This window comes from Panicum virgatum, chromosome 1N (assembly GCF_016808335.1).
Source record: "Panicum virgatum strain AP13 chromosome 1N, P.virgatum_v5, whole genome shotgun sequence".
Taxonomy (NCBI): domain Eukaryota; kingdom Viridiplantae; phylum Streptophyta; class Magnoliopsida; order Poales; family Poaceae; genus Panicum; species Panicum virgatum.
In genome coordinates, this window is record NC_053145.1 from 20,738,156 (window position 1) to 20,754,275 (window position 16,120).

Below are 16,120 nucleotides of genomic sequence, written 5' to 3' on the forward strand. Positions count from 1 at the left end.
GCTCCTTAGCGGGTCCAGCTGAATCGCTTCAGACAACTAGTCGATGCTTATCATTCCTTGGATTCGATATCTCAGGCTTACTCACCTGGTGAAAGCTACAATCGGTCTCTGTACGCTTGCGGAGTAATTCGTTAGGTTAAGGAGTGCCAACAAGCTTTCTAGAAATGCTTGTTGGTGTCTCTTATGCTCAATCTGAATAGGTATTCTGCAAGCGCACAGAATTCACCGGTGTAGCACTTCACCTTGGAGTATTCCAGGATATCGTGAAATCCTCAGGGAAGCACTATGGATAGTGTATCGTTAATTGTAGTGACAACCCTTACTAAAGTTATCGACCGACTAATTCAGTAGGGGTAAGCCAGATAGCTGAAGAGATAAATAGCCAAGCTATGACCATGTGACACACAGGAGATTCTATACCTTAGAGTGGTAGCAGCTGGGAGGACAACTGTTGACACCAGATTTTGACACGTGTCAAGGAGGCGTGTTGCAGAGGAGAAAAGGTTCCATATTGTATGATCGGTATATTTGGAGGGTGATTGTGTGCCATGGTCAAAGATTTTGCTGACCGAAGAAGGGGAAGTTGACCAGATATTTTGGCTTCGGTTCGGCAAGAGTTATCTTATTTTTTGAACAGTTTTTATTCCTTAGGATAGAATCGTGCTTTGCCGTGATCGGCTAGGATTGTGTTGGCGTGGGGTATAAATATGAACCCCTGGGCTATTGTAAAGATTGATACACATCCAACAAACAAATTTTACTCTACTTGCAATTTACTTTCTCATCGGCGGCTTCGCCATCTATTTTCTTTCTGCGAGTTCTTTCAAGCTGATCAAGGACGTCTCACATTCGAGCGACTTGGTTTGCTGGTAAGTTTTCATTTACCGGGTAAATCTAAGCCTTAGCTTCTAGACGCATCGCTGTGGCTTCGTTCAGATCTATTCAAAATTTACCAAATTTATCTAAGCTTTGATCTCGGGCGCATTGCTATTTTCTCATTTAGATTCATTCACAAACCATCCGGCTTAGTGATTTGTTTAATCGGCTGTAAGCTCCTTGTTTATTACGATAAACCTTGTAAAGTCGATTAGATTGAATCATAAGCTTAGTTTTGTCCAGATCCATACATTCGTGGGTTTGTACACCATTACCCAGCACGTGTCGATTTTAGATCTAGCCGTCTAGTTGCTTATCGGCATCGGCAGCTCATTGCCGTTCTCTTGCAGATCGCTTTTATTACACGCTCATCATACCCGATCTTTTGTCGTCTTCTGTATCGGCTGGGCCTTGCCGATACCCCGCGTAAGAGTGATTCAGAAATCTAGCCGATACACTCTTGAATTTGACTGTATGCTATTTTCTTGTCAATTTATAGGTCAAATTGACTGGCACGCCTTGGTTCAAATCTAGTGCAGTCCGGGCTTGGCGTACGGGGCTCCTAGGCTTGGTGTGTGATCATCTCGCGTCAACACATCTTTTGGCACTCCCGGTGGGACAAGAAACATCAAGATGTCAACTGACGGGAAAGCAGAGGTTTCTGAGCATAACCAGATCCCGATCGACAAGGATAAGCTGAAGGAAGAGCAAAAAGCAGAACTCCGGGCGGTTGTGGAAGCTTTTGAGCAGCAATGCCTCTTATCCTACAACACCAACAGGAGTGGAGAGGTAATCAAAAAGTACGATTTTCCTACTCTTCCACCCTACAATGAGTCACAGAAGGAGGACAGGATGATACATCAGATGAATCAAGCGATTGGACATGCTTTTGTGAATCATGCTCCGATCATGGCTAACTATGTCCATAATGCTGTGCTCAAGACGCTACAAGATAGGGGAACACCTGGCTTTGTGGGACCAGCTTATCTTCAGGTCAGTCAGATGGTCTTTTCTCCTACTGGATCGGCTACTGGGACATCACAGATTCATCCTCAAGCTCAGATAGATGAGAGCGTTATAGATGCACAGCTGATTAGTACTGTAGCGTCAACTCAGTTCCCTCCTGTGTACACCAATTCTACTCCAATGGCTACATATGCACAGGGAAGCTTCATGACAGGATACCCAGCTGGTTAGGATCCAACTACTGGACTTGGTATGCCTCCAGAATACATGATTCCATCTCCAACAGGGTAGTCAAGTGTATCGGCTTCTCAGCCGATGAATCAGCAAGTCAATGCGTCGGCTTCACAGCCGACCCAGCCTCAAGATACCGCACCAGCTTCACAACCGGCGGTTACACCTACGTCAGTACCTTCGCCAGCAAGCCCAAGCAACGTGTCGGCCTCATGGTCGACACCTCTACAATAGAATTTGGCGATGATACTGCAGCCCAAGTCTCCTACAGAAGTTCTGGCAAATAGGATTCCACATGCCAATGGAGTCACCTGGGTTTTCCATGATCTTGCGACTGGTTTTGTGCGTCACGTGAACGTGCCTCCTACATCACAGCAACAGCCTAGTCAGAAGACAGCACAAAGCAGTCATGGTAATGAGATGGTGCTCTACCAATCACCTTCCAATCAACCCCCTCAGCAAGTCACACAGACTGCATCGGCTGCTCAGCCGATGACCACACCAAATGTCCAGCCAGCATCGGCAGCATTGCCGTTGTCTCTACTAGTACCACATGCAGCATCAACTGGTGGTCAGCAGATTGACTGGGCATCCAAAATTGCTGAGGTGATGAGAGATCAGTTTGGTTTGAAGCCAAAGTAGCAGAATCTGATGTACAGAACTCCATATCCGCCTGCTTATGATCAACTGCCATTGCCCCACAAGTACAAGCTTCCAGATTTCACCAAGTTTTCTGGACAGGGAGAAGTCTCCACGGTGGAACACATCAACAGATTCATCATACAGTGTGGAGAAGCAGCTTAGCAAGACGCATTAAAAGTGCGTTTGTTTTCTATGTCTTTGTCTGGATCGGCCTTCACGTGGTTCACGACATTGCCAGCCAACTCCATTATATACTGGGCCGATCTGGAAAAGCAGTTCCACCAGTTCTTCTACTCTGGTATAGAAGAGATGAAATTGACCGATTTGACCAACCTGAGACAAAGGAATGATGAATCGGTCACTGCCTTCATTCAAAGGTTCAGAGATGTCAAGACCGGTGCTTTAGTCTGGTTCTATCTGATCAGCAGCTTGCAGAGGTTGCCTTCCATGGACTCCTGCCACACATCAAGGAGAAGTATGCTTCTCAGGAGTTCTACAGCATTAGTCAGATGGCCAATAGGATGACAGGGGAGGCAAGACCGTATGAGCAGAAGAGAAGCAACTTCCAGAAGAAAGTCAATTTCGTTGACTACTCAGATACTTCTGATTCAGATGATGATCAGATGGAGGGATTGGCTAAGTGGGTTTAGAATAATAAAAAGCCGATCTCATGTCCTTTCGGTAACAAAGAACCCGAAAAGTATGGGTTTGACATTACCAAAGCTGACAAGATCTTCGACCTGTTACTGTCAGAGGGGCAGATCAAGCTGAAGTCGTATCATACAATCCCGACAGATCAAGATTTGAAGAATATAAAATACTGCAAGTGGCACAATGCAACGTCTCATGACACAAATGAGTGCAAAGTATTTCGTCAGCAGATACAATCGACTATAGAACAGGGTAGGCTCAAGTTTGAGACACCCAAAAGGCCAATGAAGATTGATGGGCATCCGTTTCCAGCAAACATGGTGGATGTTGGAAAGAAAAGAAACACATTACAACAAAGATGCTCACATCGCAATCGGCCAAGGAATCTGGTGCTGTTGATCCCAAAGCACAGATAACGGCCGATGAAGCCAAAGGTAAAGAGCCACAACAGAAAGAGGAATCAGCGGCGCCAAAAAAGAAGGTCACGTCTCAGATGCTACTAAACAAATTCTAGCGTGATCAAGAAAGAAGACAGTACAGGGAGGAGTCTGCACGACGACATGAAGTGCACTGGAGATGTCCTTTCTTTGTGTACTGTTGGGAAGAAGGGTTGACCCTGCCGACAGTGGATAATTATCCAGAGTGCAACAGTTTCTATCGTAAAGACCGGTCACATAAGAAGCCACGTTTCGACCAGAGGCCTCGAGGGCCGATCATTAGAGAGAGAAGTGATGATAAACGCATCTATGTACATGATCGGCTGGGTGGCAAGGTTTTAGTGCATGATCGGCTGGGGGGCAGGACCATGCTACATGATCCTGTAGGTGGAAGGATTTCTGCCGATGAGCGAGGTGAGCGGGCTGCTGCTGCTCAAATTCCAGATGAATACCCACACCGCAGAGATCCGGAAAGAGGGCCTGTTCATGATAATGTTGATCGGCCTCGATGGTGCCCAAGAGGATTGACCAGATCACAGAAGAGACGGGTTCAGAGGCTGCGCCAAATAGAGGCACTAGAGGAAGAGGAAAGAAAAGAGGCTCCCAGGAGAGGAGTCAGGTCAGAAGTTTGGCGTGTCAAGCCAAAGGCTGATGAAGGGCAGCAGTCAGGATCATCGGCCACATCGGTTAACATAGCTTCCATGCTTCTACCGATGCAAGCTGTCGGTTCTCCCAACCATTCCTAATGGATGAGTTCCTAGAAGATGAAGGGAAGTTGGGGCACGGGTTCACGTCTGCCGATGCATTGGAAGAAGTAGACATTGGAGATGGAGATAGGCCAAGGCTGATGTTTATTAGTGCTAAGTTAGATCCTGAGTATAAGCAAGAGTTAGTTAAGTTGTTGAAAGAATACAAAGATTGTTTTGCTTGGGAATATTATGAGATCCTGAGTATAAGCAAGAGTTAGTTAAGCTGTTGAAAGAATACAAAGAATACAAACATCGTTTGCCCATCAAACCTGGGTATCGGCCACATCAGCAAGGTTCAAGGCAGTGTAATCCCAAAATTCTGCAAGATATAAAGGCCGAGATTACAAAATTGATAGAAGCAAAGTTCATCAGGCGATGCAGATATACTGAATGGATATCCAATGTGGTTCCTGTATACAAGAAGAATGGGAAGCTACATGTATGCATTGACTTCAGGAATCTCAACAAAGCTACGCCAATGGACGGTTACCCGATGCCAGTTGCCGATATGTTGGTGGATGCTGCTGCAGGACATAAAGTGATCAGTTTCATGGATGGGAATGGTGGGTATAATCAGATATTCATGGCTGAGGAAGATATTCATAAAACTGCATTCAGATGTCCGGAGCATGTCGGTTTGTTCGAGTGGATTGTCATGACTTTTGGATTGAAGAACACTAAAGCAACATACCAGAGAGCCATGAACTATAGTTTCCATGAGATCATTGGCAAGATTGTTGAGATTTACATTGATGATGTTGTGGTGAAATCCAAGGGGTATCAAGAACATTTAGCCGACCTACGCAAAGCTTTGGAGTGTACCAGAAGACATGGATTGAAGATGAATCCTAACAAGTGTGCATTTGGTGTGTCGGCTGGTCAGTTCCTTGGGTTCATTGTTCATGAAAGGGGAATTGAAATCAGTTAGAAAACCATTGTAGCCATTAACAAACTTGTGGCTCCAGAAACAAAAGTTGAACTTCAATCATTGATCGGTAAAATTATCTTTATTCAGAGATTTATTGCTAATTTATTCAGTAAAATACAGCCGTTCAGTCCTCTATTGAAGTTGAAGGCCGATCAGAAATTTGTGTGGGGAGAAGTGCAGCAAATGGCGTTGGATGAAATCAAGTAATATCTAACATCGCCTCTTGTGTTGGTTCCACCACAAAAGCACAAGCCGTTTAAATTATATTTATCGGCTGATGAGCGTGCTATCGGATCGGCCCTTATTCAAGAGTTTCAAGAAAAAGAGCACGTGATATATTTCATCAGTAGAAGACTCTTGGATGCTGAAACCAGGTATTCTCCTATTGAAAGATTATGCCTTTGCTTATACTTTTCCTGTACCAAACTTAGACATTATCTGTTATCGGCTGAGTGTGTTGTGGTGAGCAAAGATGATGTTATTAAATACATGCTCTCGTTGCCGATTTTGAGTGGGAGAATTGGAAAATGGATTCTGGCCTTGTCTGAGTTTGATCTAAGGTATGAATCAGCTAAAGCAGTTAAAGGGCAAGTCATGGCCGATTTTGTTATTCAGCATTGTGGGCCAGAATTGGGAGTTGTTGATCTAGTTCCATGGACGTTATTCTTTGATGGTTCATCATGTGGAGTTGGATCTGGTATTGGCATTGTCTTGGTGTCGCCTCGGGGGGCAACGTTTGAGTTGTCTTTTCCAATAGAAGCTACTGCTACCAACAATCAGGCTGAGTACTAGGCTTTACTTAGAGGAATTCGGCTGTTGCAAGAAATCGGAGCTGATGCGGTTGATATATTTGGGGATTTCATGTTGGTGGTTAATTAGTTGATCGGCATATATGAGTGTAAAGATGATATCCTGTGGGTTTATCATGAAGAGTGTTGCCGCTTACTGAAAGAATTCAAAAAGGTAACCATAGAACATGTACCCAAGCTTTATAACAGTGATGCTAATCGGCTGGCACAACATGCTTCTGGTTATCGTCCGATGGAAGGTGTAATGGCTTTGGAGTTACCTGCTGATGATTGGAGGAAACAAATTGTGGAGTATTTGGAAGATCCCTCCAAGAAAGTAAGCCGAAGGGTCAGATTTCAGGCGACTAAATATGTGTTGCTTGAAGGAGAATTGTATTATCGGACGATTGATGGAGTTCTACTCAGATGCCTTGACAAAGAAGAAGCTAAGGTCTTGATGGGAGAGATACATGAGGGTGTCTGTGGTTCACATCAATCGGCATACAAAATGAAATGGATAATAAGGAGAAATGGATACTTTTGGCCAACCATGTTAGAAGATTGCTTCATTTATTATAAAGGTTGTCAGGGGTGTCAGAAATTTGAAAATGTGCAGAGAGCACCAGCATCGGCTATGAATCCTATCATTAAGCCGTGGCCATTCAGAGGATGGGGAATCGATTTAATTGGGCAAATTTATCCGCCATCCAGCAAGAATCACAAGTTCATACTAGTAGCAACAGATTATGTCATCAAGTGGGTTGAAGCGATTCCTCTGAAGACTGTGACATCCAAAGAGATGATTGAATTTGTGAGGGAGCATATTATTTATCGGTTTGGTACTCCACAAACTATTACGACCGATCAAGGCAGTATGTTTATTTCAGAGGAGTTTGGAGAGTTTGCTGCAAGTATGGGAATTAAAATTTTGAATTCTTCTCTGTATTATGCTCAAGCCAATGGTCAGGCAGAAGCTTCTAATAAAGGGATCATCAAGTTGATTAAGAGGAAAATTGAAGAACAACCAAAGAAGTGGCATACAACTCTTAATGAAGCTTTGTGGGCCTACATGATGTCTTGCCATGGGGCTACTAAGGTGTCTCCGTATCAGCTAGTTTATGGGCATGAAGCTGTACTTCCATGGGAGACACGGCTTGGTTCTAGACGGGTTACGTTCCAGGATCAGTTAACAGCCGAAGATTATGCCATATTAATGAAGGATGAGTTGGAAGATTTGGCTGGGCATCGGCTGAACGCCCACATCAATATCGAGGCTAACAAAGCTAGAGTGGGCCGATGGTATGATAAGAAAGTCAAAGCCAAATCTTTTGACCAAAGAGACTTGGCGTGGAAACTGGTCTTGCCGATAGGAACAAAAGACCCCAAATTCGGCAAGTGGTCTCCAACATGGGAAGGGCCGTACAAGATTAGCAAATGTGTTCCTGGGAACACATACATTCTAGAGACATTAGAAGGAGAAGAATTTTTCAGTGCACTCAATGGAAAATATTTAAAGAGATATTACCCAAGTGTTTGGGTAGATGCATAGCCGATTACACGAGGAGATCGGTTGGTTTTGAAATAGCCGATACGAAAAGTGTATCGCCTTTAGCGCAAGATAAGAAAAGACTAGATCATATTGTAAAACGTTCGAGTGTTTTCGTGGCCGGTACGACATGTATCGCCCTTAGGTCCAAAAATCAAATCCAGAACGTATGGTTCAGGTTTGATTTGCATTTTCTATTCGATTTTGGATCGCGAAGATGTGTTGGTTTGTTCAGTGCAATTGCAGGATAGAAATTAACACAAAGCACAGTGAGGACAAAGGATAGAGGCAAAGGGGGAGGAAGCCACTCCATTGATTATATTTATAAAAAGATCCAGACAGCTGTTACATATACAACCTAATATGACTCTGCTCTGAAGAGGTTGCTAACAACCCCCTTCAATCTCACGTCGGCGATGATGGTGTCAGTAGGAAGGCTGAGGTCGTCAACTAACTCATCGAAGGCTTCCCTCGCCGCTCCCCACTCAGGGAAGACCGACTCCCACTGCCGGTAGTCCGCCCCGGACATGGTGGAGATGATGGCGATGGCTTTGGCAGCGCCCGCATGGACTCCGTGCTCGGCGACCTCCGTGACGCGGGCCGGGACGTTCCGGAGGCGTGCGGCGACGGTGCTTCCCCTCACATTCACCGAGTCAATGGCGACTTGGGCGGCAGCCAAAAGGGTCTGGACCTGCGACTCCAAGTCTGGAAGGAGAAAGATTAGAGCAAAAAAACATGGATTATATCACCGGAGAAGACATGGCCGAAAAACTTACTTGCGGCCTTAGTGTCGGCGCTGGAGAGCTGGCCGCGGACGATGACCTGGTCCGTCTGCGCTCGGTCAAGGTCACGGCGGGCCCCGGCGAGTTGGCGGAGGAGGTCGCGGATGTAGCCCTGGGTACCCTCGTCCAGGGTTTGGAAGTTGTCCGGGAGCTCGATGGCGGCATCTCTACAGAGATGAAGTCAGATGGAAAGCTAAAGTGCAGCATTGATAAGAAAGATGACTGCCTTACCCGAGATGGGGACAGAGCGGCGGAGGAGCGCCGAAGGATCCCTCACCGGCGCGCTTGTTGCTGGCCATTTGTTCAGATGGAAGAAAGGAGGCTAGGGTTTTTGGGGCTTGAGGAAGAAGAAGGCAAAGGAAGCTCTGGTCGATGAAGAGACTACAGTGCCGATGGGGTGATTTATAGCCCAAGATTAGGGAGATGAATCGGTTGCGTGCGCCGGTGTGGCCTTTACTCCCGGGTCTAATCGAGGGATATAAGGATAAAAAACGGAAGGTGAATTGGTAGATTCCCGTTGTGCGGATGAGAAGGTGAAGGGTTGAGGGCAAAGAAGAGATTTTCACTCGCCACCCGCACAGAAAGCGAGATGGCAGTAAGTGAAGAGACCGTTCGGCAGCGTAATCATGACAAGGCTTAATTTCAAAGTAAAAAGGACATTTTACTCCGAAATTGGGGGGCATGTGTTGACACTAGATTTTGGCATGTGTCAAGGAGGCGTGTTGCGGAGGCGAAAAGATTCCATATTGTATGATCGGTAGATTTGGAGGGGTGATTGTGTGCCACGGTCAAAGATCTTGCCGACCGAAGAAGGGGAAGTTGACCAAATATTTTGGCTTCGGTTCGGCAAGAGTTATCTTATTTTTAGAACAGTTTTTATTCCATAGGATAGAATTGTGCTTTGCCGTGATCGGCTTGGATTGTGTTGGCGTGGGGTATAAATATGAACCCCTGGGCTATTGTAAAGATTGATACACATCCAACAAACAAACTTTACTCTACTTGCAATTTAATTTCTCGTCGGTGGCTTCGCCATCTTTTTTTCTTTCTGCGAGTTCTTTGAAGCTGATCAAGGACGTCTCACATTCGAGCGACTTGGTTTGCTGGTAAGTTTTCATTTACCGAGTAAATCTGAGCTTTAGCTTCCGGGTGCATCGCTGTGGCTCCGTTCAGATCTATTCAAAATTTACCGAATTTATCTAAGCTTTTATCTCGGGCGCATTGCTGTTTTCTCGTTTAGATTCATTCACAAACCATCCGGCTTAGTGATCTGTTTAATCGGCTGTAAGCTCCTTGTTTATTACGATAAATCTTGTAAAGTTGATTAGATTGAATCATAAGTTTAGCTTTGTCCAGATCCATACATTCGTGGGTTTGTACACTATTTCCCAGCACGTGTCGGTTTTAGATCTAGCCGTCTAGTTGCTTATCGGCATCGGCAGCTCATTGCCGATCTCTTGCAGATCGCTTTTATTACACACTCATCATACCCAATCTTTTGTCGTCTTCTGTATCGGCAGGGCTTTGCCGATACCCCGCGTAAGAGTGATTCGGAAATCTAGCCGATACACTCTTAAATTTGACTGTACGCTGTTTTCTTCTCAATTTACAGGTCAAATTGACTGGCACGCCTTGGTTCAAATCTAGTGCAGTCCGAGCTTGGCGTATGGGGCTCCTGGGCTTGGTGTGTGATCATCTCGCGTCAACAACAACGAGCGAGAAAGGACTCCTGAAACACTTCTAAACTACTCCTCACTAGAACTAATCTAAGTTTCTAACTTGATGTCGGTACTAGGAGCTTACTTCGGCGGCCCAAGCGAAGGGCGTAGACAGGGGTGAAAAGGGGCCCAACATACTTTTGGCAATCCTACTGCTATGAAAACACCCGAACGTGGTGGACTACGAGAGACGGACAAGGCTGTCACCACTTGCCGCCTACCACTGTGGTACTGTGGGGTGGAACACACTTTCTAGCTAGCACTGAGTCAGACACCACATCTGCTCTTGGTACTAGGATTTCTCTTGAGGCCTTCAAGAGAAATCGCCCTCAACCGAGTGAACTAACTTGAGTTACACTAGTACGGGCGAGAAAACCCGTAAGACTAACTCCGACAATCAAGAAAGAGGACTTAAACTGAACTAGAGGTAAAACTTACTCTCGCAGACTAGTACAAGTATTTGGGAAGATAAATGCTTGCAGAAAGTAAAGCTGACTCATGTAAATAAAGAAGATAACTCATATTAAAAATAGTCAAAGGAAAAGATACAAGAGCTTTACCGAGCTTCGATGATAACTCCGGATCCCCGAGACAAGCTCGACTCGACTCTAACTCCCAACTACTAACCTAATCTAGACTTGAGAAGAGAGATTCCAGGAATACATCGCAGCATGCCCCCACCACAGCATGGAGGAATGGCTGATTATTCAGAGTTTATTTATTTTCCTGAACACACCAGCTCAGAACCATATCGATGCAGCATCAGGTGGTTCCTTCCTTTCACTTAGCGTAGCTGCAGCAAAGGCGTTGGTAGAGAATATTGCTTCCAACCAAAGTTGGAAAGGTGAAAGATAGCAACAACCCCGCAAGGGAGTTCACCAGATCGACAACATTGATATGCTTGCTGCCAAGATGGACCTTCTCATGAAGAGACTGGAGTCTCCGCACCAGGAGGCTAACCAAGTTATGGATTCTCGCATGACATGCAAGATTTGTGGAGAAACTGGACACATGGGCAATTCTTGCCCAATCACTCAGGAGGAAGCTCACTTCGTTGGAGCGAACAACTCCAACAACTCAGGCTTCTGTCCTCAGCAGGGTTGGAATTAACCCAACCTCTCCTTCAGTCAGCAGCAAGGTATGAACTTTAATAACAATTTTCAGCCTTCCTTAAAGGACCTAGTTTATGGCCAGAAACAAATTAATGACAACATTAGTAAGAAATTCCTTACTAATGATAAAATTTTGGAGTCTTTGGCCGGACAACTAGAGGGCATAAATTCAGTTATTAAAAACCAATTGAGCTTCAACAAAATGATAGAAACTCAGGTTGGTCAACTAGCCTCATCTTGTCCTAACAATAATTTGGTAAAACTTCCTAGGCAACCGAAAGTTCCACCGAAGGAAAATGTTAGTGCGGTAATTACGCAGATAGGTAAGTCCACGCAAGAACCACCATACCCTACAGATGCAGGATCTCGGCGGAAAGCCGTACCCGCTAGCAATACCTCTGCTGCAGACGAAGACCAGGAGGAGGCAGAAGAATCCAACACAACTACTGCCCAGGAGTAAACCGTGGAACCCCCTAGAACTTCACGGGAGTTTCATGACACTACTGCCTTACCGTTTCCGGGATGGTTAAGGAAGCCGGTGGCCGATGAGCAATTCGGCAAGTTCGTCGAGGTAATACGGAAGTTGTATGTCAATATACCGCTTCTTGATGCTATGCAGGTCCCAACCAATGCCAAGTACATCAAGGATATACTTAGTAACAAGAGAATCCTGCCCACCACCGAGGTCGTACAACTCACAGAGGAGTGTAGCGCAGCTATACTCGATCCTCTCCTGGAGAAGAAGAAAGATCTAGGATGCCCCACAATCACATGCTCAATCGGGAGTCAACATTTCTCACACGCTCTGTGTGATCTGGGACCAAGCGTCAGCGTCATGCCCAAGGTAGTTTACGATAAACTAAACTATCATGAGCTTGCCCCTACTGGTATGTGCTTGCAGCTAGCGGACCAGACGGTCCGTTACCCTGCGGGAATTGCAGAGAACGTCCCGGTCAAAAATCCAGAACTTCTTTATTCCCGTTGATTTTGTCATCCTCGACATGGAGGTCGATGCCAAGACGCCTCTCATTCTGGGAAGGCCGTTCTTGAGTACCGCAAATGCACACATTGATGTCGGAGCTGGAGAAATTCAGCCCAACATCAATGGGCAGACAGAGAGGTTCGCCTTCCGACCAAAGCTCGAACAATGTTCCCAGGTCAAAGCATTCAACCGGAAGAAATCCGAGAAAGAGCAGGAGAAGCCATCAACACCCATAATCGATATCCTTGCCGAGCTCTTGGAACGACTAAGAATCGACAGGGAAATCAGAGTGCATAACTATAGGAATGCAAGAGAATTTGAGGAATCGGAGGCAAAAGCGATCAAAATGAAACCCGCTACCAAGAAGGAATGGCGGAGAAAAGTGTCTTCGTCTGGAACTCCATCCGGCGACGACAACAGAACCCGAGGTATGGAGAGTTCCACTCCGGACTCAAAACCCGAGCTATCGCCATGAGAACCATGGTACGTATCCATTCTTGCACTTGCATATAGGATAGTTTAATTCCTTGCATAATCTTTCTTTTCTAAAGTCATCGCATGTTTGCATAGTTTAATTCCTTGCATAATCTTTGTTTTGCATCAAATTTTGTTACATTGCATATAAAAAAAATCAGCCAAAGTTTAGGCCGGCCGGTCCCACCTAGGCCGGCCAGCCCGACACTCTCTCATCTAGCCAGGGGCAGTAGGATTCTGAAGCTTTGAGTGCTCAGGGAGCAAAGAAAACTAGCCGTGATCATGGTGCAGAGGGGGGGGGGGGCAGGCCGGCTGGCCTAATCACGGCCGCCCGGCGCCTCTCCACTGCTCCCGTCGTGTCGTCACCCACCGGAGTATCATCACCTGCAGGTCTACAAGCTAGGCAACGACGTGGAGCAAGGAAGGCCGTGGGAGGTGCCGGCCGACGCCATGCAGGCCGTCCGGCCTGGCCCCTGCGCCCCTCTATAAAAGGCCATCACGCCGTCGTCGATCGTCGCACCACCATTCCGAGCACGCATGTCACTTTCCCGTACTCGAGTTCTCTCTTCCCACTTCTGAGTTTTCTTGCTTAATGAAGCTCTTAGGCGTTAATTAAGTTAAGAAACTCAAGTGCTAAGCCCCACAAGAATAGTAGTGCTGAGATTAGCTCGGTACTAATCTAATAAAATTAGTAATAACCCTCTCCTAAAAAATGAAAATCACAAAAATATATCTCCAGTAGAATAATCAAGCTCTGAACGAAGAACGTTTGTGGTGGACTGATCCCCACAAGAATGACTAACCACTGACCCCTCCAATTATTTTGTCCTGCATATTCTCTGTACTAATCTTTTGCAGGAGTTATGTCGCTGTGGGGGAACATCAAAGGCAAGGTGAAGAAGCTGGGCTCGTCATCCCGATCCTGGAGTTGGCGAGCGTCATCAGGCTCCCGGGATGACATGTCAGTGGACTCTGTCCGCCGACCGTCATGATCCCAGGAAGAAGAGGAGGAAGCCCCTGCCTCTCCAGCAGTCTCGAGGCCTCCTCTCAAAATCAGAGTTCTGACGTCGGTCGATCAGATCGTCGTTCGGACTGATTATGAGCGGGATGCCCTCGAGCTGTTGAAGAAGCAGTCGTACGGCCACGCCAAGCGGTTCGATACAGAGTTCCTCATGATGACGGGACTCCGCCAGGACATGAACCACGCGTTCACAGCGTGGGATGGTCACGCTTCACCGACATCACCGAACCATGTTCATACCTTCTCACCATGGAATTTTTATCAACACTTCATGTCGAAACTTTTGGAAAAGAAACTAAAATCCACTTCCGCTTTTTCAACGAGTTCTTTGAAATGCTACCCAAAGACTTTAGTAATGCACTAGGCTTCAGTAAGAAATGCCTATTAGAAGCTAATGCATTAACAGATGATCATGAATATGACCGTAGTGCTTGGTGAAATGAAATCCCAGTTGAACCAGTGAGTAGTAAAAACAACATAGTCTCCATCAATAATCCAACTCTGAGAGTTCTAGGCAAGTTCCTGGCTATGGTAGTATTCTCCCGAGCAGACCTCAGGTTATGTAGCTCCTCAGAGCTCATGTGCCTTTATGCTATGGCAAAGAAGATTTGCTACTCACCTGTCATGGGCATGGTCGCACATTGGCAGAAAATGATCACGTGCAAATCTCCCATCAACATAACCTCACTGGTCACCCACATTGCGCGGTATGTCAGTGTTTTGGAGAATGCACAAGTCACATATCTGCCCGCGACGGATGAGTACCAAACCTTCATTGGTCTGGATCACTTTGTTCACGCGCACATGATGCGTGAAGGTCCTGGGAACTCAGTTTTCATGTGCTTTCCGGGGTATGAGAGGGAGTTCGAGCTGCCATGCCCGAAACTCTCGCTCTACTCCATGAAATGTCTAACCCTCCAGATGGAAAAGAAGGAGCCAGCACGCCACAGGACAGCTGGTCCTATGACACATGGCAGAATTCGGCGTGATGCACAGTTGGCTGAGGGTGGCACATCACGGTAGGCATGAGTTTCCCGTCAGGCCCGTGCTTCTCAGGAAGTCGAACCATCACACGTTGCACCCTCACCAGATGCCTCAGCACAGCCTCACCCAGACACTACTCACATGAGCTTCGAGGTGGCCTACGGGTTTTATGACCAGGGTGGCCAGCCCTCGTACCAGCCTGAGGGTAGGACGGGGTATGGGCACTGCCAGGGATTTTACTATCCCTCAGGTATGGGGACCTCCCATGGCCCGCAGGTTGGCCCATCTGCGTCAGCACGCTTCGAGTACGACAACCCGCTCACACGGGAGCTGTCGGGCCTCACTGCCCGAATAGGCGCCTTAGAGTTACGTCAGGAGGAGTTGGGACATAGCCTCGATCACAACACCAGTCTCACACAGGAGAGTTGGGGGCTGATATCCTCCATGTCCTACGATTGGCACCATGGTGCGTACTACCCCCCGCCACAGCCAGACCAGTAGCCCTGAGCTTTGTTGAAGCTTGGGGGGGGGAGATCGTCAGTACCCAGGTATGTCGTCATACCCGCTCATTCAGTTCAACTTAGTTAAAAAAAAGAAAAAAAGGAGAATTGCCATGCTTAGAATAAATGTGTGAAAATCCGTGCAAACTCTTATCTTGGAAATGATGAATAGTTGCTCTGTTTGAGCTTTGCATGTTCCCCGTTTACAGCTTTTTACTCATCTAGTACCAGAGCTAGTTGGCACATAAGAGACACAATTAATCTGTTTGTGTGGGAGAATTAACATGATTTCTAAGTCTAAGTTGTTGTGTGATTCGAGATGGCCTACATTGGAATTAAAACTATCTACCTCAGTAAGGGAAATTCTCGGAGTAATATTAAAATATGATAAAAGGGTTTCCCTATTGGTTTACATGCCCCATCCAGAGCCATATTGACATTTCATAGACATTTCATACATGAGCTACTATAGGCTATCTTGATTTACTTTGAGCTTTGTCGAGTGGTGAGTTCGCTTGAGGAAAGCTAATTGTCGTCTGCCGGTCCTTCTCCTTTGCGTACCCATTTCATTGCTAGCCTCAAAGTGTCTGGTAAGACAATTACCTTCTCCGGGTATTGTCATCCACTTTCACCAGATAGTTCCACCACAACTCAGCCCAAAATCTCCACTGTGTGCCTATCCATTTGTAAAAGGGTCAGAAAAATTCTTCAAAAGCTCCCTCTAAAAATACTA